This window comes from Bombina bombina, chromosome 12 (assembly GCF_027579735.1).
Source record: "Bombina bombina isolate aBomBom1 chromosome 12, aBomBom1.pri, whole genome shotgun sequence".
In the NCBI taxonomy this organism is placed as follows: Eukaryota; Metazoa; Chordata; class Amphibia; order Anura; family Bombinatoridae; genus Bombina; species Bombina bombina.
The window spans coordinates 21,342,852-21,370,109 of record NC_069510.1 but is presented as its reverse complement, the minus strand read 5'-3'; the positions used below and the strand labels follow the sequence as shown (position 1 = coordinate 21,370,109).

The 27,258-nt window shown below is 42.9% G+C and overlaps 1 long non-coding RNA gene across 1 annotated transcript in view; it reads right to left on the bottom strand.

The window, feature by feature from the left end:
- The window catches only part of LOC128642610 (uncharacterized), a 164,188-nt gene that overhangs the window by 76,397 nt on the left and 60,533 nt on the right, over positions 1 to 27,258 (bottom strand). The gene's annotated exons all lie outside the window — the stretch shown is intronic.

Genomic DNA, 27,258 nt, shown 5'->3' with positions numbered 1-27,258 from the left:
TCTCCCAAAAATAGCCTCAGAAGAAGCAAAAGTATCAAACTTGTAAAATTTGGTAAAAGTGTGCAGTGAAGACCAAGTCGCTGCCCTACATATCTGATCAACAGAAGCCTCGTTCTTGAAGGCCCATGTGGAAGCCACAGCCCTAGTGGAATGAGCTGTGATTCTTTCGGGAGGCTGCCGTCCGGCAGTCTCGTAAGCCAATCTGATGATGCTTTTAATCCAAAAAGAGAGAGAGGTAGAAGTTGCTTTTTGACCTCTCCTTTTACCTGAATAAACAACAAACAAGGAAGATGTTTGTCTAAAATCCTTTGTAGCATCTAAATAGAATTTTAGAGCGCGAACAACATCCAAATTGTGCAACAAACGTTCCTTCTTTGAAACTGGTTTCGGACACAGAGAAGGTACGATAATCTCCTGGTTAATGTTTTTGTTAGAAACAACTTTTGGAAGAAAACCAGGTTTAGTACGTAAAACCACCTTATCTGCATGGAACACCAGATAAGGAGGAGAACACTGCAGAGCAGATAATTCTGAGACTCTTCTGGCAGAAGAAATCGCAACTAAAAACAAAACTTTCCAAGATAATAACTTAATATCAACGGAATGTAAGGGTTCAAACGGAACCCCCTGAAGAACTGAAAGAACTAAATTGAGACTCCAAGGAGGAGTCAAAGGTTTGTAAACAGGCTTGATTCTAACCAGAGCCTGCACAAAGGCTTGAACATCTGGCACAGCTGCCAGCTTTTTGTGAAGTAATACCGACAAGGCAGAAATCTGTCCCTTCAGGGAACTTGCAGATAATCCTTTTTCCAATCCTTCTTGAAGGAAGGATAGAATCCTAGGAATCTTAACCTTGTCCCAAGGGAATCCTTTAGATTCACACCAACAGATATATTTTTTCCAAATTTTGTGGTAAATCTTTCTAGTCACAGGCTTTCTGGCCTGAACAAGAGTATCGATAACAGAATCTGAGAATCCTCGCTTCGATAAAATCAAGCGTTCAATCTCCAAGCAGTCAGCTGGAGTGAAACCAGATTCGGATGTTCGAACGGACCCTGAACAAGAAGGTCTCGTCTCAAAGGTAGCTTCCAAGGTGGAGCCGATGACATATTCACCAGATCTGCATACCAAGTCCTGCGTGGCCACGCAGGAGCTATCAAGATCACCGACGCCCTCTCCTGCTTGATCCTGGCTATCAGCCTGGGGATGAGAGGAAATGGCGGGAACACATAAGCTAGTTTGAAGGTCCAAGGTGCCACTAGTGCATCCACTAGAGCCGCCTTGGGATCCCTGGATCTGGCCCCGTAGCAAGGAACTTTGAAGTTCTGACGAGAGGCCATCAGATCCATGTCTGGAATGCCCCACAGGTGAGTGACTTGGGCAAAGATTTCCGGATGGAGTTCCCACTCCCCCGGATGCAATGTCTGCCGACTCAGAAAATCCGCTTCCCAATTTTCCACTCCTGGGATGTGGATAGCAGACAGGTGGCAGGAGTGAGACTCCGCCCAAAGAATTATTTTGGTTACTTCTTCCATCGCTAGGGAACTCCTTGTTCCCCCCTGATGGTTGATGTACGCAACAGTCGTCATGTTGTCTGATTGAAACCGTATGAACCTGGTCCTCGCAAGCTGGGGCCAGGCCTGGAGAGCATTGAATATCGCTCTCAGTTCCAGAATATTTATCGGTAGAAGAGATTCTTCCCGAGACCAAAGACCCTGAGCTTTCAGGGATCCCCAGACCGCGCCCCAGCCTATCAGACTGGCGTCGGTCGTGACAATGACCCACTCTGGTCTGTGGAACATCATCCCTTGAGACAGATTGTCCAGGGACAGCCACCAACGGAGTGAGTCTCTGGTCTTCTGATTTACTTGTATCTTCGGAGACAAGTCTGTATAGTCCCCATTCCACTGACTGAGCATGCACAGTTGTAATGGTCTTAGATGAATGCGCGCAAAAGGAACTATGTCCATCGCCGCCACCATCAACCCGATCACTTCCATGCACTGAGCTATGGAAGGAAGAGGAACGGAATGAAGTATCCGACAAGAGTCCAGAAGCTTTGTTTTTCTGGCCTCTGTTAGAAAGATCCTCATTTCTAAGGAGTCTATAATTGTTCCCAAGAAGGGAACCCTTGTTGACGGGGATAGAGAACTCTTTTCCACGTTCACTTTCCAGCCGTGAGATCTGAGAAAGGCCAGGACAATGTCCGTGTGAGCCTTTGCTTGAGGAAGGGACGACGCTTGAATCAGAATGTCGTCCAGGTAAGGTACTACTGCAATGCCCCTTGGTCTTAGCACCGCTAGAAGGGACCCTAGTACCTTTGTGAAAATCCTTGGAGCAGTGGCTAATCCGAAAGGAAGCGCCACGAACTGGTAATGTTTGTCCAGGAATGCAAACCTTAGGAACCGATGATGTTCCTTGTGGATAGGAATATGTAGATACGCATCCTTTAAATCCACCGTGGTCATGAATTGACCTTCCTGGATGGAAGGAAGGATAGTTCGGATGGTTTCCATCTTGAACGATGGGACCTTGAGAAATTTGTTTAAGATCTTGAGATCTAGGATTGGTCTGAACGTTCCCTCTTTTTTGGGAACTATGAACAGATTGGAGTAGAACCCCATCCCCTGTTCTCTTAATGGAACAGGATGAATCACTCCCATTTTTAACAGGTCTTCTACACAATGTAAGAACGCCTGTCTTTTTATGTGGTCTGAAGACAACTGCGACCTGTGGAACCTCCCCCTTGGGGGAAGTCCCTTGAATTCCAGAAGATAACCCTGGGAGACTATTTCTAGCGCCCAAGGATCCAGAACATCTCTTGCCCAAGCCTGAGCGAAGAGAGAGAGTCTGCCCCCCACCAGATCCGGTCCCGGATCGGGGGCCAATATTTCATGCTGTCTTGGTAGCAGTGGCAGGTTTCTTGGCCTGCTTTCCCTTGTTCCAGCCTTGCATTGGTCTCCAAGCTGGCTTGGCCTGAGAAGTATTACCCTCTTGCTTAGAGGACGTAGCACCTTGGGCTGGTCCGTTTTTACGAAAGGGACGAAAATTAGGTCTATTTTTTGCCTTGAAAGGCCGATCCTGAGGAAGGGCGTGGCCCTTACCCCCAGTGATATCAGAGATAATCTCTTTCAAGTCAGGACCAAACAACGTTTTCCCCTTGAAAGGAATGTTTAGGAGCTTGTTCTTGGAAGACGCATCAGCCGACCAAGATTTCAACCAAAGCGCTCTGCGCGCCACAATAGCAAACCCAGAGTTCTTAGCCGCTAACTTAGCCAATTGCAAAGAGGCGTCTAGAGTGAAAGAATTAGCCAATTTGAGAGCATTGATTCTGTCCATAATCTCCTCATAAGGAGGAGAGTCACTATCGAGCACCTTAAGCAGTTCATCAAACCCGAAATATGCGGCAGTAGTGACAGGGACAATGCATGAAATGGGTTGTAGAAGGTAACCCTGCTGAACAAACATCTTTTTAAGCAAACCTTCTAATTTTTTATCCATAGGATCTTTGAAAGCACAACTATCCTCTATGGGAATAGTGGTGCGTTTGTTTAAAGTAGAAACCGCTCCCTCGACCTTGGGGACTGACTGCCATAAGTCCTTTCTGGGGTCGACCATAGGAAACAATTTTTTAAATATGGGGGGAGGGACGAAAGGAATACCGGGCCTTTCCCATTCTTTATTAACAATGTCCGCCACCCGCTTGGGTATAGGAAAAGCTTCTGGGAGCCCCGGCACCTCTAGGAACTTGTCCATTTTACATAGTTTCTCTGGGATGACTAAATTTTCACAATCATCCAGAGTGGATAATACCTCCTTAAGCAAAATGCGGAGATGTTCCAATTTAAATTTAAATGTAATCACATCAGATTCAGCCTGCTGAGAAATGTTCCCTAAATCAGTAATTTCTCCCTCAGACAAAACCTCCCTGGCCCCCTCAGATTGGGTTAGGGGCCCTTCAGAGATATTAATATCAGCGTCGTCATGCTCTTCAGTAACTAAAACAGAGCAGCCACGCTTACGCTGACAAGGGTTCATTTTGGCTAAAATGTTTTTGACAGAATTATCCATTACAGCCGTTAATTGTTGCATAGTAAGGAGTATTGGCGCGCTAGATGTACTAGGGGCCTCCTGAGTGGGCAAGACTCGTGTAGACGAAGGAGGGAATGATGCAGTACCATGCTTACTCCCCTCACTTGAGGAATCATCTTGGGCATCATTGTCATTATCACATAAATCACATTTATTTAAATGAATAGGAATTCTGGCTTCCCCACATTCAGAACACAGTCTATCTGGTAGTTCAGACATGTTAAACAGGCATAAACTTGAACAGAAAGTACAAAAAACGTTTTAAAATAAAACCGTTACTGTCACTTTAAATTTTAAACTGAACACACTTTATTACTGCAATTGCGAAAAAACATGAAGGAATTGTTCAAAATTCACCAAATTTTCACCACAGCGTCTTAAAGCTTTGAAAATATTGCACACCAATTTTGGAAGCTTTAACCCTTAAAATAACGGAACCGGAGCCGTTTTAAGCTTTAAACCCCTTTACAGTCCCTGGTATCTGCTTTGCTGAGACCCAACCAAACCCAAAGGGGAATACGATACCAAATGACGCCTTCAGAAGTCTTTTATAAGTATCAGAGCTCCTCTCACATGCGACTGCATGCCATGCCTCTCAAAAACAAGTGCGCAACACCGGCGCGAAAATGAGACTCTGCCTATGCTTTGGGAAAGCCCCTAAAGAATAAGGTGTCTAAAACAGTGCCTGCCGATATTATTATATCAAAATACCCATAAAAAATGATTCCTCAAGGCTAAATATGTGTTAATAATCAATCGATTTAGCCCAGAAAAAGTCTACAGTTTAAATAAGCCCTTGTGAAGCCCTTATTTACAATCGTAATAAACATGGCTTACCGGATCCCATAGGGAAAATGACAGCTTCCAGCATTACATCGTCTTGTTAGAATGTGTCATACCTCAAGCAGTAAGAGACTGCACACTGTTCCCCCAACTGAAGTTAATTGCTCTCAACAGTCCTGTGTGGAACAGCCATGGATTTTAGTTACGGTTGCTAAAATCATTTTCCTCATACAAACAGAATTCTTCATCTCTTTTCTGTTTCTGAGTAAATAGTACGTACCAGCACTATTTGAAAATAACAAACTCTTGATTGAATAATGAAAAACTACAGTTAAACACTAAAAAACTCTAAGCCATCTCCGTGGAGATGTTGCCTGTACAACGGCAAAGAGAATGACTGGGGTAGGCGGAGCCTAGGAGGGATCATGTGACCAGCTTTGCTGGGCTCTTTGCCATTTCCTGTTGGGGAAGAGAATATCCCACAAGTAAGGATGACGCCGTGGACCGGACACACCTATGTTGGAGAAATTCTGTTTTCTCCAACATAGGTGTGTCCGGTCCACGGCGTCATCCTTACTTGTGGGAACCAATACCAAAGCTTTAGGACACGGATGATGGGAGGGAGCAAATCAGGTCACCTAGATGGAAGGCACCACGGCTTGCAAAACCTTTCTCCCAAAAATAGCCTCAGAAGAAGCAAAAGTATCAAACTTGTAAAATTTGGTAAAAGTGTGCAGTGAAGACCAAGTCGCTGCCCTACATATCTGATCAACAGAAGCCTCGTTCTTGAAGGCCCATGTGGAAGCCACAGCCCTAGTGGAATGAGCTGTGATTCTTTCGGGAGGCTGCCGTCCGGCAGTCTCGTAAGCCAATCTGATGATGCTTTTAATCCAAAAAGAGAGAGAGGTAGAAGTTGCTTTTTGACCTCTCCTTTTACCGGAATAAACAACAAACAAGGAAGATGTTTGTCTAAAATCCTTTGTAGCATCTAAATAGAATTTTATAGCGCGAACAACATCCAAATTGTGCAACAAACGTTCCTTCTTCGAAACTGGTTTCGGACAGAGAGAAGGTACGATAATCTCCTGGTTAATGTTTTTGTTAGAAACAACTTTTGGAAGAAAACCAGGTTTAGTACGTAAAACCACCTTATCTGCATGGAACACCAGATAAGGAGGAGAACACTGCAGAGCAGATAATTCTGAAACTCTTCTAGCAGAAGAAATTGCAACCAAAAACAAAACTTTCCAAGATAATAACTTAATATCAACAGAATGTAAGGGTTCAAACGGAACCCCCTGAAGAACTGAAAGAACTAAGTTGAGACTCCAAGGAGGAGTCAAAGGTTTGTAAACAGGCTTGATTCTAACCAGAGCCTGAACAAAGGCTTGAACATCTGGCACAGCTGCCAGCTTTTTGTGAAGTAACACAGACAAGGCAGAAATCTGTCCCTTCAGGGAACTTGCAGATAATCCTTTTTCCAATCCTTCTTGAAGGAAGGATAGAATCTTAGGAATCTTAACCTTGTCCCAAGGGAATCCTTTAGATTCACACCAACAGATATATTTTTTCCAAATTTTGTGGTAAATCTTTCTAGTTACAGGCTTTCTGGCCTGAACAAGAGTATCGATAACAGAATCTGAGAATCCTCGCTTCGATAAGATCAAGCGTTCAATCTCCAAGCAGTCAGCTGGAGTGAGACCAGATTCGGATGTTCGAACGGACCTTGAACAAGAAGGTCTCGTCTCAAAGGTAGCTTCCATGGTGGAGCCGATGACATATTCACCAGATCTGCATACCAAGTCCTGCGTGGCCACGCAGGAGCTATCAAGATCACCGACGCCCTTTCCTGATTGATCCTGGCTACCAGCCTGGGGATGAGAGGAAACGGCGGGAATACATAAGCTAGTTTGAAGGTCCAAGGTGCTACTAGTGCATCCACTAGAGCCGCCTTGGGATCCCTGGATCTGGACCCGTAGCAAGGAACTTTGAAGTTCTGACGAGAGGCCATCAGATCCATGTCTGGAATGCCCCACAGTTGAGTGACTTGGGCAAAGATTTCCGGATGGAGTTCCCACTCCCCCGGATGCAATGTCTGACGACTCAGAAAATCCGCTTCCCAATTTTCCACTCCTGGGATGTGGATAGCAGACAGGTGGCAGGAGTGAGACTCCGCCCATAGAATGATTTTGGTCACTTCTTCCATCGCCAGGGAACTCCTTGTTCCCCCCTGATGGTTGATGTACGCAACAGTTGTCATGTTGTCTGATTGAAACCGTATGAACTTGGCCCTCGCTAGCTGAGGCCAAGCCTTGAGAGCATTGAATATCGCTCTCAGTTCCAGAATATTTATCGGTAGAAGAGATTCTTCCCGAGACCAAAGACCCTGAGCTTTCAGGGATCCCCAGACCGCGCCCCAGCCCATCAGACTGGCGTCGGTCGTGACAATGACCCACTCTGGCCAAATGACGCCTTCAGAAAGTCTTTTCTATGTATCAGAGCTCCTCACACATGCGACTGCATGTCATGCCTCTCAAAAACAAGTGCGCAACACCGGCGCGAAAATGAGGCTCTGCCTATGATTTGGGAAAGCCCCTAAAGAGAAAGGTGTCTAAAAAAGTGCCTGCCGATATAATCTTATCAAAGTACCCAGATTAAATGATTCCTCAAGGCTAAATATGTGTTAATAATGAATCGATTTAGCCCAGAAAAAGTCTACAGTCTTAATAAGCCCTTGTGAAGCCCTTATTTACAATCTTAATAAACATGGCTTACCGGATCCCATAGGGAAAATGACAGCTTCCAGCATTACATCGTCTTGTTAGAATGTGTCATACCTCAAGCAGCAAGAGACTGCTCACTGTTCCCCCAACTGAAGTTAATTCCTCTCAACAGTCCTGTGTGGAACAGCCATGGATTTTAGTAACGGTTGCTAAAATCATTTTCCTCATACAAACAGAAATCTTCATCTCTTTTCTGTTTCTGAGTAAATAGTACATACCAGCACTATTTTAAAATAACAAACTCTTGATTGAATAATAAAAACTACAGTTAAACACTAAAAAACTCTAAGCCATCTCCGTGGAGATGTTGCCTGTACAACGGCAAAGAGAATGACTGGGGTAGGCGGAGCCTAGGAGGGATCATGTGACCAGCTTTGCTGGGCTCTTTGCCATTTCCTGTTGGGGAAGAGAATATGGTGCACATCCAACCACTTAAGTCCACTCTTTCATGGCATATTAGTATATGCTTCTGTCTGCCAAATATACTTACATAGCTTCTAATAAGATTGGGATAAACATCTCGCAATAATATGAGCTTATATTTGTGCTGCAAAAACAAATATACTTCTATCTGCTAAATATATTTACATAGTTCAAATAAAATTGAGATTTACATCTTGCAATAGTATTGACTTATATTTATGCTGCAAAAATTTTTTATTTATTTTTTGCTTTTTAAAAAATGCCTTTAAATGAAATGGGATCTTAGTCACACAATATGATCATATTCTGCTAAGCCAGTCTACCACTTACAAGGTGTCCCACATCAGACCGGTCCTATACTAACCAGTTTACACACTGCAGCAAGTCATGTCTACACAGTGTGAAGCTTTCTAGCTTATTGAGTATATTTATCAGGAACACACCTGGGCTGGGTGGCGTGCAGTAACCAAAGGGGAGGGATTTGGTCAGCTCCCTATTTAAGAAATACAACAGAGGGGTTTTTGGTTACGCACACCACAAAAGGACTGTTTAAACTTAACACACATATTGTGGGAGTGCTACCAAAGTGACCAAAATAATTACAAAACAACAAAAGATATTTTGGTGCACATCCAACCACTTAAGTCCACTCTTTCATGGCATATTAGTATATGCTTCTGTCTGCCAAATATACTTACATAGCTTCTAATAAGATTGGGATAAACATCTCGCAATAATATGAGCTTATATTTGTGCTGCAAAAACAAATATACTTCTATCTGCTAAATATATTTACATAGTTCAAATAAAATTGAGATTTACATCTTGCAATAGTATTGACTTATATTTATGCTGCAAAAATTTTTTATTTATTTTTTGCTTTTTAAAAAATGCCTTTAAATGAAATGGGATCTTAGTCACACAATATGATCATATTCTGCTAAGCCAGTCTACCACTTACAAGGTGTCCCCACATCAGACCGGTCCTATACTAACCAGTTTACACACTGCAGCAAGTCATGTCTACACAGTGTGAAGCTTTCTAGCTTATTGAGTATATTTATCAGGAACACACCTGGGCTGGGTGGCGTGCAGTAACCAAAGGGGAGGGATTTGGTCAGCTCCCTATTTAAGAAATACAACAGAGGGGTTTTTGGTTACGCACACCACAAAAGGACTGTTTAAACTTAACACACATATTGTGGGAGTGCTACCAAAGTGACCAAAATAATTACAAAACAACAAAAGATATAATTATAAAAGATAATTTTTGCAGCATAAATATAAGTCAATACTATTGCAAGATGTAAATCTCAATTTTATTTGAACTATGTAAATATATTTAGCAGATAGAAGTATATTTGTTTTTGCAGCACAAATATAAGCTCATATTATTGCGAGATGTTTATCCCAATCTTATTAGAAGCTATGTAAGTATATTTGGCAGACAGAAGCATATACTAATATGCCATGAAAGAGTGGACTTAAGTGGTTGGATGTGCACCAAAATATCTTTTGTTGTTTTGTAATTATTTTGGTCACTTTGGTAGCACTCCCACAATATGTGTGTTAAGTTTAAACAGTCCTTTTGTGGTGTGCGTAACCAAAAACCCTCTCTGTTGTATTTCTTAAATAGGGAGCTGACCAAATCCCTCCCCTTTGGTTACTGCACGCCACCCAGCCCAGGTGTGTTCCTGATAAATATACTCAATAAGCTAGAAAGCTTCACACTGTGTAGACATGACTTGCTGCAGTGTGTAAACTGGTTAGTATAGGACCGGTCTGATGTGGGACACCTTGTAAGTGGTAGACTGGCTTAGCAGAATATGATCATATTGTGTGACTAAGATCCCATTTCATTTAAAGGCATTTTTTAAAAAGCAAAAAATAAATAAAAAATTTTTGCAGCATAAATATAAGTCAATACTATTGCAAGATGTAAATCTCAATTTTATTTGAACTATGTAAATATATTTAGCAGATAGAAGTATATTTGTTTTTGCAGCACAAATATAAGCTCATATTATTGCGAGATGTTTATCCCAATCTTATTAGAAGCTATGTAAGTATATTTGGCAGACAGAAGCATATACTAATATGCCATGAAAGAGTGGACTTAAGTGGTTGGATGTGCACCAAAATATCTTTTGTTGTTTTGTAATTATTTTGGTCACTTTGGTAGCACTCCCACAATATGTGTGTTAAGTTTAAACAGTCCTTTTGTGGTGTGCGTAACCAAAAACCCCTCTGTTGTATTTCTTAAATAGGGAGCTGACCAAATCCCTCCCCTTTGGTTACTGCACGCCACCCAGCCCAGGTGTGTTCCTGATAAATATACTCAATAAGCTAGAAAGCTTCACACTGTGTAGACATGACTTGCTGCAGTGTGTAAACTGGTTAGTATAGGACCGGTCTGATGTGGGACACCTTGTAAGTGGTAGACTGGCTTAGCAGAATATGATCATATTGTGTGACTAAGATCCCATTTCATTTAAAGGCATTTTTTAAAAAGCAAAAAATAAATAAAAAATTTTTGCAGCATAAATATAAGTCAATACTATTGCAAGATGTAAATCTCAATTTTATTTGAACTATGTAAATATATTTAGCAGATAGAAGTATATTTGTTTTTGCAGCACAAATATAAGCTCATATTATTGCGAGATGTTTATCCCAATCTTATTAGAAGCTATGTAAGTATATTTGGCAGACAGAAGCATATACTAATATGCCATGAAAGAGTGGACTTAAGTGGTTGGATGTGCACCAAAATATCTTTTGTTGTTTTGTAATTATTTTGGTCACTTTGGTAGCACTCCCACAATATGTGTGTTAAGTTTAAACAGTCCTTTTGTGGTGTGCGTAACCAAAAACCCCTCTGTTGTATTTCTTAAATAGGGAGCTGACCAAATCCCTCCCCTTTGGTTACTGCACGCCACCCAGCCCAGGTGTGTTCCTGATAAATATACTCAATAAGCTAGAAAGCTTCACACTGTGTAGACATGACTTGCTGCAGTGTGTAAACTGGTTAGTATAGGACCGGTCTGATGTGGGACACCTTGTAAGTGGTAGACTGGCTTAGCAGAATATGATCATATTGTGTGACTAAGATCCCATTTCATTTAAAGGCATTTTTTAAAAAGCAAAAAATAAATAAAAAATTTTTGCAGCATAAATATAAGTCAATACTATTGCAAGATGTAAATCTCAATTTTATTTGAACTATGTAAATATATTTAGCAGATAGAAGTATATTTGTTTTTGCAGCACAAATATAAGCTCATATTATTGCGAGATGTTTATCCCAATCTTATTAGAAGCTATGTAAGTATATTTGGCAGACAGAAGCATATACTAATATGCCATGAAAGAGTGGACTTAAGTGGTTGGATGTGCACCAAAATATCTTTTGTTGTTTTGTAATTATTTTGGTCACTTTGGTAGCACTCCCACAATATGTGTGTTAAGTTTAAACAGTCCTTTTGTGGTGTGCGTAACCAAAAACCCCTCTGGGGAAGAGAATATCCCACAAGTAAGGATGACGCCGTGGACCGGACACACCTATGTTGGAGAAATTGGGTTTAGTGTCCAAATTGGGTTTAGTATCCATTTAAGTCAAGAATTAAGATCCATGCCACTCAAATTTATTACTCTAAACCTGGATTATAACAGGTTAGGCAACTGCCATTTTTACACCATATGCTGAACAGAGATCATGTGATGGCAAGAGGGATACTGTACTTACTAGTTATACCTACTGCAGTGTATTAGATATATGGGGAATTGTTTCATTATGTTTAGTGTATTAGAAATAGCTTGTTTCTCTTGTAAGATGTATCGAGTCCATGGATTCATCCTTACTTGTGGGATATTCTCCTTCCCAACAGGAAGTGGCAAAGAGAGCACCCACAGCAGAGCTGTCTATATAGCTTCCCCCTTAGCTCCACCCCCCAGTCATTCTCTTTGCCTACTCTAAGAAACTAGGAAGGGCAGAGCGAGTGTGGTAACAAAAATGTTAGTTTTTTATTTCTCAAGCAAAAATTTGTTATTTTAAATGGTACCGGTGTGTACTATTTACTCTCTGGCAGAAAAGGGATGAAGATTTCTGCAAGGAGGATTATGATCTTAGCACTTTGTAACTAAGATCCACTGCTGTTCTCAAAAGGGCTGAAGAGTACAGGAAAACTTCAGTTGGGGGAACGGTTTGCATGCTAAGCTGCATTTGAGGTATGTTCAGCTATATTTTTTCTAGACAGACTGTGTTAATTCTAGAAAAGGCTGGCAATATCCCCATGAGGGAAGGGTAAGCTGTATTCAGACACTTTGATAGGAATTTCAGCTTGCTTGAAGGGCTCATAAGTTACTTGTGACACAGTTAGGAAAAAACGTTTTTTGTTTGTTCAGTAAATGATGCAATTATAACATTTTTTTGAAGGGACTAAAGGGGTCATTGTGGCTTGTTTTAGGGTTTTTGAACCCACATGGTTAATTAAGAGACACTCAGGTGTTTTTCTAATAGGCCTCAAAATGAGGTGGGAGGGGCCTATTTTCGCGCCTCAGTTGCGCAGTTTCTTTTCCTTAGAGACATCCAACTGCTTCTCCAGTGGTTCCTGCTGTGTTTGAGGGCTGTAAAGGAGGTTTTTTCCCCACAAATCGTTTTGAAGGGCAGGTAGGCGACACAGCAGAGCTGTGGCAAGGTGCTGAAAGTCTTTTTTACCGGTTTTGACGTTTTTTCAATCCGGTTTTGCCATTAAGGGGTTAATTGTTTATTTGCATAGCTGTGCAAAGTTACTAAGGCTGTAAGATACTACTGTAAAAATTTCGTTAAGTTTACTGCTTTTTTACACTGTTTTGCAGAACTTGTGCAGCTTTTTTTCTCTTAAAGGCACAGTACCGTTTTATTTCTAAGTGTTATTTACTTTGTTTACAGTGTTTTCCAAGCTTGCTTGTTACATTACTAGCCTGTTTAACATGTCTGACACCAAGGAAAATCCTTGTTCAATATGTTTGGAAGCCAATGTGGAACCCCCTCTTAGAATGTGTCCCAATTGTACTGATATGTCTATAAATTATAAAGAACATATATTAGCACTTAAAAATAGAGCAATAGATGATTCTCACTCAGAAGTAAATGAGGGTTCGCCATCTAGCTCTCCCCAAGTGTCACAACCAGTAACGCCCGCACAAGTGCCGCCAAGTACCTCTAGTGCGTCAAATTCATTTACTTTACAAGACATGGCCACAGTTATGAATACAACCCTCACTGAGGTTTTATCCAAACTGCCTAGTTTACAAGGAAAGCAGGACAGCTCTGGGTTAAGGAATAATGCTGAGTCGTCTCATGCTTTAGTAGCCGTATCTGATATGCCCTCACAATGCTCTGAAGTAGGGGTGAGGGATTTGTTATATGAGGGAGAAATTTCTGATTCAGGAAAGACTCTTCCTCAGACAGATTCTGATATGACGGCCTTTAAATTTAAGCTTGAACACCTCCGCTTATTGCTTAGGGAGGTATTAGCAACTCTAGATGATTGTGACCCTATAGTGGTCCCAGAGAAATTGTGTAAAATGGATAAATACTTAGAGGTTCCTGTTTACACTGATGTTTTTCCAGTCCCTAAGAGGATTGTGAATATTATTGCTAAGGAGTGGGATAGACCAGGTATTCCGTTCACTCCCCCTCCTGTTTTTAAGAAAATGTTTCCCATATCTGACACCATAAGGGACTCATGGAAGACAGTTCCTAAGGTGGAGGGAGCTATTTCTACTCTGTCTAAGCGTACAACTATACCTATCGAAGACAGTTGTACTTTCAAAGATCCTATGGATAAAAAATTAGAGGGTCTCTTGAAGAAAATTTTTGTTTATCAAGGCTTTTCTCTCCAACCTATTGCGTGCATTGTTCCTGTACCAACTGCAGCTGCTTTCTGGTTTGAGGCTCTAGAGGAAGCTCTTCAAATGGAGACTCCATTAGAGGAGATTATGGACAGAATTAAGGCCCTTAAGTTGGCTAATTCTTTTATTACAGATGTCGCATTTCAACTGGCTAAATTAGCGGCAAAGAATTCAGGTTTTGCCATTTTAGCACACAGGGCGTAATGGCTTAAGTCCTAGTCTGCTGATGTGTCATCTAAATCTAAACTTTTGAACATTCCTTTAAAAGGTAAGACCCTATTCGGGCCTGAACTGAAAGAGATTATTTCAGACATCACTGGAGGGAAAGGTCATGCCCTCCCTCAGGATAGATCAAGTAAGATGAGGACCAAACAGAATAATTTTCGTTCCTTTCGGAACTTTAAGAGTGGTCCCGCTTCAGCTTCCTCTACTGCAAAGCAAGAGGGGAATTTTGCCCAATCCAAGTCAGTCTGGAGACCTAACCAGGCTTGGAACAAAGGTAAACAGGCCAAGAAGCCTGCAGCTGCTTCTAAAACAGCATGAAGGGGTAGCCCCCGATCCGGGACCAGATCTAGTAGGGGGCAGACTCTCTCTCTTCGCTCAAGCTTGGGCGAGAGATGTTCACGATCCCTGGGCTTTAGAAATTGTGTCCCAGGGGTATCTTCTGGAATTCAAAGACTTCCTTCCAAGGGGGAGATTTCACATTTCTCGATTGTCTGTAAACCAGACAAAGAGAGAGGCGTTCTTACGCTGTGTAAAGACCTACATACCATGGGGGTGATCAGCCCAGTCCCAATAGAGGAACAGGGGCTAGGGTTTTATTCAAACCTGTTTGTGGTTCCAAAAAAAGAGGGAACTTTCAGACCAATCTTGGATCTCAAAATTCTAAACAAGTTCCTCAAGGTTCCATCATTCAAGATGGAGACTATTCGGACTATTCTACCTCTGATCCAGGAGGGTCAATATATGACTACCGTGGACTTAAAGGATGCGTATCTACACATCCCTATTCACAGAGATCATCATCATTTTCTCAGATTCACCTTTCTAAACAGGCATTACCAGTTTGTGGACCTTCCCTTCGGGTTGGCCACGGCTCCCAGAATTTTCACAAAAGTGCTAGGGTCCCTTCTGGCAGTTCTGCGACCACGGGGCATAGCAGTGGCGCCTTATCTAGACAACATCTTAATTCAGGCGTCGACTTTCCAGCTAGCCAAGTCTCACACGGACATCGTGTTGGCTTTTCTGAGAGCTCACGGGTGGAAGGTGAACATAAAAAAGAGTTCTCTCTTCCCTCTTACAAGAGTTTCCTTCCTAGGGACTCTGATAGAAATTAAAATATTTCTGACGGAGGTCAGAAAATTAAAACTCTTAACCACTTGCCGAGCTCTTCATTCCATTCCTCGGCCATCAGTGGCTCAGTGTATGGAGGTAATCGGACTCATGTTAGCGGCAATGGACATAGTTCCTTTTGCCTGCCTACACCTCAGACCACTGCAAATATGCATGCTCAAACAGTGGAATGGGGATTATGCAGATTTATCTCCTCAACTGCATCTGGACCAGGGGACCAGAGACTCTCTTCTCTGGTGGTTGTCTCAGGACCACCTGTCTGAGGGAATGTGTTTCTGCAGGCCAGAGTGACTCATTGTAACGACATATACCAGCCTGCTAGGCTGGGGTGCAGTCTGGAACTCCCTGAAAGCACAGGGCTTATGGTCTCGGGAGGAAGCTCTCCTCCCGATAAACATTCTAGAACTGAGAGCGATATTCAATGCGCTTCAGGCATGGCCTCAGCTTGCTGTGGCCAAATTCATCAGATTTCAGTCGGACAACACCATGACTGTAGCTTATATCAATCATCAAGGAGGAACAAGGAGTCCTCTAGCGATGATGGAGGTAACCAAAATAATCCAGTGGGCAGAGGATCACTCTTGTCATCTCTCAGCAATCCACATCCCAGGTGTAGAGAACTGGGAGGCGGATTTTCTAAGTCATCAGACTTTTCATCTGGGGGAGTGGGAACTCCATCCGGAGGTATTTGCCCAGCTGATTCAGCTATGGGGCTCACCAGAATTGGATCTGATGGCGTCTCGCCAGAATGCCAAACTTCCTCGTTACGGGTCCAGGTCCCGGGATCCCAAGGCGGTACTGATAGATGCTCTAGCAGTGCCTTGGTCCTTCAATCTGGCCTATGTATTTCCACCATTTCCTCTCCTCCCACGTCTGGTTGCCAGAATCAAGCCGGAGAGAGCTTCGGTATTTCTGATAGCACCTGCGTGGCCACGCAGGATTTGGTATGCAGACCTAGAGGACATGTCCTCGGTTCCACCATGTACTCTGCCAATGAGGCGGGACCTTCTAATTCAAGGTCCGTTCACGCATCCAAATCTAATTTCTCTGCGTCTGACTGCTTGGAGATTGAACGCCTGATTCTATCAAAGCGTGGTTTCTCTGAGTCGGTCATTGATACCCTGATTAAGGCTAGAAAGCCTGTCACCAGGAAGATCTATCATAAGATTTGGCGCAAATATCTTTATTGGTGTGAATCCAAAGGTTACTCGTTGAGTAAGATTAGGATTCCTAGAATATTGTCTTTTCTCCAAGAAGGTGTGGAGAAGGGATTATCTGCTAGTTCCCTAAAAGGACAAATATCTGCTTTGTCTATTCTACTACACAAACGTCTGGCAGATGTCCCAGACATTCAAGCATTTAGTCAGGCTTTGGTCAGAATCAAGCCTGTATTTAAACCTGTTGCTCGGACACACATCGCCGAAAATCAACCCAATCGAGTAAGATCGGGTTGATTAACACCCTCTGCTGGCGGCCGATTGGCTGAAAATCTGCAGGGGGCGGCGTTGTACCAGCAGCTCACAAAAGCTGCTGGTGCAATGCTGAATACGGAGAGTGTATTGCTCTCCGCATTCAGCGAGGTCTGGCGGACCTGATCCGCACTGTCGGAACAGGTCCGCCAGACCTTTGATAAATATCCGCCTATATCTTTGTTACCCAACTTTTAACATAACAATACAAAATGTTTCTGTTATACATATAATGTTGTAAAATTTCTATAACTTAAGAAGCTAAACCTTAGTATGCAAAGTATCTAGAGTGGGTATTACTGGGTAATAAATGAAAAGCAGTATTTATAAGCTGCCATTGAAAGCAGTGACCTAATAGTGTAAACATGCGTCAATTGGGATATATATTATAAATCTTGAATGTCAACACAGTAAATGTGAATTTTTGCTTACAATATTAGTTCTGGATAATAAAAATATTGAAATAACTGTAAGCTTGTGTTCATAATATTGGTTCTATATAGCAGTTAGTGATTATATATATATATATATATATATATATATATAAGGTAACTGCGGTTTTATTGCGAGAGAAATCGCTCTTTATGTATCCGGGTGCAAGAAATAAAATGCTTGGATACTTTAATAAGTGGGGGGTTAGTTCAACCCGGCAGCGGACACAACTTAGAGGACACCGATTAGCAAACTGGAGTAGAAAGATTGGGAAGCCTTCTAAAACATTGTATGGCTAATTTCCACTAGAGGAGCCCAAGTTCCAAAATGTTTAAGTATTTCAGTGAAGCTGTCATTAAAATAATAGAATATAAGAAACTCCGTAAAAAACCTGAACCTACCATTGTGTGACAAGTAACTCCTGCAGAGGCTTAAATACAATGTAATCACAGAGGTAAAAAATAAAATTTATGCTTACCTGATAAAGTTATTTATTTATTGACACGGTGAGCCCACGGAATCAGCAATTACTGTTGGGAATATCACTCCTGGCCAGCAGGAGGAGGCAAAGAGCACCACAGCAAAGTTGTTAAGTATCACTTCCCTTCCTACAACCCCCAGTCATTCAACCAAAGGAAAAGGAAAGAAAGGAAATAACACAAGGTGTAGAGGTGCCTGAGGTTTATATAAAACTCTCTGAAACCAGGGAGGGCCGTGGACTCACCGTGTCAAGAAATAAATACATTTATCAGGTAAGCATAAATTTTGTTTTCTTAAGACACGGTGAGTCCACGGAATCAGCAATTACTGTTGGGAATCAATACCCAAGCTAGAGTACACAGATGATTAGGGAGGGACAAGACAGGTAACCTAAACAGAAGGCACTACTGCTTGAAGAACCTTTCTCCCAAAAGAAGCCTCAGCCGAGGCAAAAGTATCAAATTTGGAAAAAGTATGCAGAGAAGATCAATTTGTAGCCTTGCAAATCTGTTCCACAGAAGCTTAATTTTTGAGGCACAATAAGAAGAGACAGCCCTAGCAGAATGAGCTGTAATCTTCTCAGGGTGCTGTTACCTAAACAGAAGGCACCACTGCTTGAAGAACCTTACTCCCAAAGAAAGCCTCAGCCGAGGCAAAAGTATCAAATTTCTAGAATTTAGAAAAAGTGTGCAAAGAAGACCAGGTCACAGCCTTACAAATCTTTTCTACAGAGGCCTCATTCTTGAGGGCCCAAGAACAAGAAACCGCCCTAGCGGAATGAGCTGTAATTCTCTGAGGAGGCTGCTGTCCAGCAGTTTTATATGCAAAACGAATAATACTTCTCAACCAGAGAGAAAGAGAAGTGGCAGTAGCTTTCTGACCCTTACGTTTTCCAGAAAAGCAAACAAACTATGCAGAAGACTGATGAAAGTCCTTAGTAACCTGCAAATAAAAATTAAGAGCCCGCACAACATCTAAGTTGTGCAACAAACATTCTCTATGAGAGGAAGGATTAGGACAGAGAGAAGGAACAACAATTTCCTGATTAATATTTCTGTCTAAAAAAACCTTAGGAAGAAAAGCAAACTTGGTACGGAGAACTGCCTTATCTGCATGAAATATGAGATAAGGAGAGTAACACTGCAAAACTGAGAGTTCAGAAACCCTCCGAGGTGAGGAAATAGCAGTAAGAAACAAAACAAAGCCTGTTGTAAAACTTTAAGAACAAGGTTAATTCTCCAAGGTGGAGCAACAGACTTAAACACAAGACTGATTCTAACCAGGGCCTGACAAAAGGATTGTACATCAGGCATGTCCACCAGACACTTGTGCAGCAAAATAGATAGAGCAGAAATCTGACTCTTGAGGGTACTGACAGATAACCCTTTCTCCAGGCCCTCCTGGAGAAAAGATAAGATCCTTGGGATCCCGACCTTACTCCAAGAATATCCTTTAAACTCACACAAATAGATATTTACGCCATATATGGTAAATATTCCTTGTGACAGGCTTACAAGCCTGAACCATGGTTTTAATGACCGATTCAGAAAAAACATAATTTATGCTTACCTGATAAATTTATTTCTCTTGTAGTGTATCCAGTCCACGGATCATCCATTACTTGTGGGATATTCTCCTTCCCAACAGGAAGTTGCAAGAGGATCACCCACAGCAGAGCTGCTATATAGCTCCTCCCCTCACTGCCATATCCAGTCATTCGACCGAAACAAGCCGAGAAAGGAGAAACCATAGGGTGCAGTGGTGACTGTAGTTTAATTAAAATTTAGACCTGCCTGAAAAGGACAGGGCGGGCCGTGGACTGGATACACTACAAGAGAAATAAATTTATCAGGTAAGCATAAATTATGTTTTCTCTTGTTAAGTGTATCCAGCCCACGGATCATCCATTACTTGTGGGATACCAATACCAAAGCTAAAGTACACGGATGATGGGAGGGACAAGGCAGGCCTGTAGAACCTTTCTCCCAAAAACAGCCTCCGAAGAAGCAAAAGTATCAAATTTGTAAAATTTGGAAAAGGTATGAAGCGAAGACCAAGTCGCAGCCTTGCAAATCTGTTCAACAGAGGTCTCATTTTTAAAGACCCCGGTGGAAGCCACAGCTCTAGTAGAATGAGCTGTAATCCTTTCAGGAGGCTGCTGTCCAGCAGTCTCATAGGCTAAACGGATTATACTCCGAAGCCAAAAAGAAAGAGAGGTTGCCGAGGCCTTTTGACCTCTCCTCTGTCCAGAATAAACAACAAACAGGTTAGATGTTTGACGAAAATCTTTAGTAGCCCGTAAGTAAAACTTCAAGGCACGGACTACGTCTAGATTATGCAAAAGACGTTCCTTCTTTGAAGAAGGATTAGGACATAATGATGGAACAACAATCTCTTGTTTGATATTCTTGTTAGTAACCACCTTAGGTAAAAACCCAGGTTTTGTACGCAGAACTACTTTATCTGAATGAAAGATCAGATAAGGGGAATCACAATATAAGGCAGATAACTCCGAGACTCTTCGAGCCGAGGAAATAGCCATCAGAAAAAGAACTTTCCATGATAGAAGTTTGATATCAATAGAATGAAGGGGTTCAAACGGAACCCCTTGAAGAACTTTAAGAACCAAGTTTAAGCTTCATGGAGGAGCAACAGGTTTAAACACAGGCTTAATTCTAACTAAAGCCTGACAAAATGCCTGAACGTCTGGAACTTCTGCCAGACGCTTGTGTAAAAGAATAGACAGAGCAGAAATCTGTCCCTTTAAAGAACTAGCTGATAATCCTTTGTCCAAACCCTCTTGGAGGAAGGACAATATCCTAGGAATCCTAACCCTACTCCATGAGTAATTCTTGGATTCACACCAATGAAGATATTTACGCCATATCTTGTGGTAAATTTTCCTGGTGACAGGCTTTCGTGCCTGTATTAAGGTATAAATTACTGACTCGGAGAAGCCACGCTTTGATAGGATCAAGCGTTCAATCTCCATGCAGTCAGTCTCAGAGAAAGTAGATTCGGATGATTGAAAGGACCTTGTATTAGAAGGTCTTGTCTCAGAGGCAGAGTCCATGGTGGAAAGGATGACATGTCCAGTAGGTCTGCATACCAGGTCCTGCATGGCCACGCAGGCGCTATCAATATCACCGATGCTCTCTCCTGTTTGATTTTGGCAATCAGACGAGGGAGCAGAGGAAACAGTGGAAACACATAAGCCAGGTTGAAGAACCAAGGCGCTGCTAGAGCATCTATCAGTGCCGCTTCTGGGTCTCTGGACCTGGATCCGTAACAAGGAAGCTTGGCGTTCTGGCGAGACGCCATGAGATCCAATTCCGGTTTGCCCCAACGGAGAACCAATTGAGCAAACACCTCCGGATGGAGTTCCCACTCCCCCGGATGAAAAGTCTGACGACTTAGAAAATCCGCCTCCCAGTTCTCTACACCTGGGATATGGATCGCTGACAGGTGGCAAGAGTGAGTCTCTGCCCAGCGAATTATCTTGGAGACTTCTGACATCGCTAGGGAACTCCTGGTTCCCCCTTGATGGTTGATGTAAGCCACAGTCGTGATGTTGTCCGACTGAAATCTGATGAACCTCAGTGTTGCTAACTGAGGCCAAGCTAGAAGAGCATTGAATATTGCTCTTAACTCCAGAATATTTATTGGGAGGAGTTTCTCCTCCTGAGTCCATGAACCCTGAGCCTTCAGGGAGTTCCAGACTGCACCCCAACCTAGAAGGCTGGCATCTGTTGTTACAATTGTCCAATCTGGTCTGCGATAGGTCATACCCTTGGACAGATGGACCCGAGATAATCACCAGAGAAGAGAATCTCTGGTTTCCTGATCCAGATTTAGTAGAGGGGACAAATCTGTGTAATCCCCATTCCACTGACTGAGCATGCATAATTGCAGCGGTCTGAGATGCAGGCGCGCAAATGGCACTATGTTCATCGCCGCTACCATTAAGCCGATTACTTCCATGCACTGAGCCACCGTGGGGCGCGGAATGGAGTGAAGAGCACGGCAAGCATTTAGAAGTTTTGATAACCTGGACTCCATCAGGTAAATTTTCATTTCTATAGAATCTATTAGAGTCCCTAGGAAGGAAACCCTTGTGAGAGGAGATAGAGAACTCTTTTCTTCGTTCACTTTCCACCCATCCGACCTCAGGAATGCCAGAACTATCTCTGTATGAGATTTGGCAATTTGAAAGCTTGACGCCTGTATCAGGATGTCGTCTAAGTAAGGAGCCACCGCTATGCCTCGTGGTCTTAGGACCGCCAGAAGTGAGCCCAGAACATTTGTAAAAATTCTTGTGGCTGTAGCCAACCCGAATGGAAGAGCTACAAATTGGTAATGCCTGTCTAGAAAGGCAAACCTCAGGAACGGATGATGATTCTTGTGAATCGGATGTGAAGGTAGGCATCCTTTAAGTCCACTGTGGTCATGTACTGACCCTCTTGGATCATGGGTAAAATGGTTCGAATAGTTTCCATCTTGAATGAAGGAACTCTGAGGAATTTGTTTAGGATCTTTAGATCCAAAATTGGTCTGAAGGTTCCCTCTTTTTTGGGAACCACAAACAGATTTGAATAAAACCCCTGTCCTTGTTCCGCCCGCGGAACTGGATGGATCACTCCCATTACAAGGAGGTCTTGTACGCAGCTTAGGAATGCCTCTTTCTTTATCTGGTTTGCAGATAATCTTGAAAGGTGAAATCTCCCTTGTGGAGGAGAAGCTTTGAAGTCCAGAAGACATCCCTGAGATATGATCTCCAACGCCCAAGGATCCTGAACATCTCTTGCCCACGCCTGGGCGAAGAGAGAGAGTCTGCCCCCTACTAGATCCGTTGTCGGATAGGGGGCCGCTCCTTCATGCTGTCTTAGAGGCAGCAGTAGGCTTTCTGGCCTGCTTGCCCTTGTTCCAGGACTGGTTAGGTTTCCAGGCCTGCTTGGATTGAGCAAAAGTTCCCTCTTGTTTTGAAGCAGAGGAAGTTTATGCTGCACCTGCCTTGAAATTTCGAAAGGCACGAAAATTAGACTGTTTGGCCCCTTGATTTGGCCCTGTCCTGAGGAAGGGTATGACCCTTACCTCCAGTAATGTCAGCAATAATTTCTTTCAAACCAGGCCCGAATAAGGTCTGCCCCTTGAAAGGAATGTTGAGTAATTTAGACTTTGAAGTCACATCAGCTGACCAGGATTTGAGCCATAGCGCCCTACGCGCCTGGATGGCGAATCCGGAATTCTTAGCCGTTAATTTAGTCAAATGAACAATGGCATCAGAAACAAATGAGTTAGCTAGCTTAAGTGTTCTAAGCTTGTCAATAATTTCAGTCAATGGAGCTGTATGGATGGCCTCTTCCAGGGCCTCAAACCAGAACGCCGCCGCAGCAGTGACAGGCGCAATGCATGCTGTAAAATAAAACCTTGTTGAATAAACATTTTCTTAAGGTAACCCTCTAATTTTTTATCCATTGGATCTGAAAAAGCACAACTGTCCTCAACCGGGATAGTGGTACGCTTTGCTAAAATAGAAACTGCTCCCTCCACCTTAGGGACTGTCTGCCATAAGTCCCGTGTAGTGGCATCTATTGGAAACATTTTTCTAAATATAGGAGGTGGGGAAAAGGGCACACCGGGTCTATCCCACTCCTTACTAATAATTTCTGTAAGCCTTTTAGGTATTGGAAAAACATCAGTACTCACCGGCACTGCATAGTATTTATCCAGTCTACACAATTTCTCTGGCACTGCAATTGTGTCACAGTCATTCAGAGCAGCTAATACCTCCCCAAGCAATACACGGAGGTTCTCAAGCTTAAAATTAAAATTAGAAATCTCTGAATCAGGTCTCCCCGATTCAGAGACGTCACCCACAGACTGAAGCTCTCCGTCCTCAGGTTCAGCATATTGTGACGCAGTATCAGACATGGCTCTTACAGCATCTACGCGCTCTGCATCTCGTCTAACCCCCAGAGCTATCACGCTTGCCTCTCAATTCAGGCAATCTGGCCAATACCTCTGACAGGGTATTATTCATGATTGCAGCCATGTCCTGCAAAGTAATCGCTATGGGCGTCCCTGATGTACTTGGCACCATATTAGCGTGCGTCCCTTGAGCAGGAGGTGAAGGGTCTGACACGTGGGGAGAGTTAGTCGGCATAACTTCCCCCTCGACAGACCCCTCTGGTGACAATTCTTTTATAGATAAAGACTGATCTTTACTGTTTAAGGTGAAATCAATACATTTAGTACACATTCTCCTATGGGGCTCCACCATGGCTTTTAAACATAATGAATAAGTAGTGTCCTCTGTGTCAGACATGTTTGTATAGACTAGCAATGAGACTAGCAAGCTTGGAAAACACTTTAAACCAAGTAAACAAGCAATATAAAAAACATTACTGTGCCTTTAAGAGAAACAAATTTTGACAAAATTTGAAATAACAGTGAAAAAAGGCAGTTACACTAACGAAATTTTTAGTGTATGTAACAAGTTAGCAGAGCATTGCACCCACTTGCAAATGGATGATTAACCCATTAATACCAAAAACAGAATAATAAATGACAAAAACGTTTTTAAACACAGTCACAACAACTGCCACAGGTCTACTGTGGTTGTTACCCTCCTCAAACACGACTTTTGAAGCCTTTTGAGCCCTTCAGAGATGTCCTGTATCATGCAGAAGGAAGCTGAGTGTCTCTGTCTGTAATTCTAGCTGCGCAGAAAAGCGCTAAAATAGGCCCCTCCCACTCATATTACAACAGTGGAAAGCCTCAGGAAACTGTTTCTAGGCAAAAATCAAGCCAGCCATGTGGAAAAAAACTAGGCCCCAATAAGTTTTGTCACCAAACATATATAAAAACGATTAACATGCCAGCAAAACGTTTTATATTACATTTTTATAAGAGTATGTATCTCTGTTAATAAGCCTGATACCAGTCGCTATTAAATCACTGCATTTAGGCTTAACTTACATTAATCCGGTATCAGCAGCATTTTTCTAGCAAATTCCATCCCTAGAAATATGTTAACTGCACATACCTTATTGCAGGAAAAACAGAATTTATGTTTACCTGATAAATTACTTTCTCCAACGGTGTGTCCGGTCCACGGCGTCATCCTTACTTGTGGGATATTCTCTTCCCCAACAGGAAATGGCAAAGAGCCCAGCAAAGCTGGTCACATGATCCCTCCTAGGCTCCGCCTACCCCAGTCATTCGACCGACGTTAAGGAGGAATATTTGCATAGGAGAAACCATATGGTACCGTGGTGACTGTAGTTAAAGAAAATAAATTATCAGACCTGATTAAAAAAACCAGGGCGGGCCGTGGACCGGACACACCGTTGGAGAAAGTAATTTATCAGGTAAACATAAATTCTGTTTTCTCCAACATAGGTGTGTCCGGTCCACGGCGTCATCCTTACTTGTGGGAACCAATACCAAAGCTTTAGGACACGGATGAAGGGAGGGAGCAAATCAGGTCACCTAAATGGAAGGCACCACGGCTTGCAAAACCTTTCTCCCAAAAATAGCCTCAGAAGAAGCAAAAGTATCAAACTTGTAAAATTTGGTAAAAGTGTGCAGTGAAGACCAAGTCGCTGCCCCACATATCTGATCAACAGAAGCCTCGTTCTTGAAGGCCCATGTGGAAGCCACAGCCCTAGTGGAATGAGCTGTGATTCTTTCGGGAGGCTGCCGTCCGGCAGTCTCGTAAGCCAATCTGATGATGCTTTTAATCCAAAAAGAGAGAGAGGTAGAAGTTGCTTTTTGACCTCTCCTTTTACCGGAATAAACAACAAACAAGGAAGATGTTTGTCTAAAATCCTTTGTAGCATCTAAATAGAATTTTAGAGCGCGAACAACATCCAAATTGTGCAACAAGCGTTCCTTCTTTGAAACTGGTTTCGGACACAGAGAAGGTACGATAATCTCCTGGTTAATGTTTTTGTTAGAAACAACTTTTGGAAGAAAACCAGGTTTAGTACGTAAAACCACCTTATCTGCATTGAACACCAGATAAGGAGGAGAACACTGCAGAGCAGATAATTCTGAAACTCTTCTAGCAGAAGAAATTGCAACTAAAAACAAAACTTTCCAAGATAATAACTTAATATCAACGGAATGCAAGGGTTCAAACGGAACCCCCTGAAGAACTGAAAGAACTAAATTGAGACTCCAAGGAGGAGTCAAAGGTTTGTAAACAGGCTTAATTCTAACCAGAGCCTGGATAAAGGCTTGAACATCTGGCACAGCGGCCAGCTTTTTGTGAAGTAACACAGACAAGGCAGAAATCTGTCCCTTCAGGGAACTTGCAGATAATCCTTTTTCCAATCCTTCTTGAAGGAAGGATAGAATCCTAGGAATCTTAACCTTGTCCCAAGGGAATCCTTTAGATTCACACCAACAGATATATTTTTTCCAAATTTTGTGGTAAATCTTTCTAGTTACAGGCTTTCTGGCCTGAACAAGAGTATCGATAACAGAATCTGAGAATCCTCGCTTCGATAAGATCAAGCGTTCAATCTCCAAGCAGTCAGCTGGAGTGAAACCAGATTCGGATGTTCGAACGGACCCTGAACAAGAAGGTCTCGTCTCAAAGGTAGCTTCCAAGGAGGAGCCGATGACATATTCACCAGATCTGCGTACCAAGTCCTGCGTGGCCACGCAGGAGCTATCAAGATCACCGACGCCCTCTCCTGATTGATCCTGGCTACCAGCCTGGGGATGAGAGGAAACGGCGGGAACACATAAGCTAGTTTGAAGGTCCAAGGTGCTACTAGTGCATCCACTAGAGCCGCCTTGGGATCCCTGGATCTGGACCCGTAGCAAGGAACTTTGAAGTTCTGACGAGAGGCCATCAGATCCATGTCTGGAATGCCCCACAGCTGAGTGACTTGGGCAAAGATTTCCGGATGGAGTTCCCACTCCCCCGGATGCAATGTCTGACGACTCAGAAAATCCGCTTCCCAATTTTCCACTCCTGGGATGTGGATAGCAGACAGGTGGCAGGAGTGAGACTCCGCCCATAGAATGATTTTGGTCACCTCTTCCATCGCCAGGGAACTCCTTGTTCCCCCCTGATGGTTGATGTACGCAACAGTTGTCATGTTGTCTGATTGAAACCGTATGAACTTGGCCTTCGCTAGCTGAGGCCAAGCCTTGAGAGCATTGAATATCGCTCTCAGTTCCAGAATATTTATCGGTAGAAGAGATTCTTCCCGAGACCAAAGACCCTGAGCTTTCAGGGATCCCCAGACCGCGCCCCAGCCCATCAGACTGGCGTCGGTCGTGACAATGACCCACTCTGGTCTGCGGAATGTCAACCCTCGTGACAGGTTGTCCAGGGACAGCCACCAACGGAGTGAGTCTCTGGTCCTCTGATTTACTTGTATCTTCGGAGACAAGTCTGTATAGTCCCCATTCCACTGACTGAGCATGCACAGTTGTAATGGTCTTAGATGAATGCGTGCAAAAGGAACTATGTCCATTGCCGCTACCATCAACCCGATCACTTCCATGCACTGAGCTATGGAAGGAAGAGG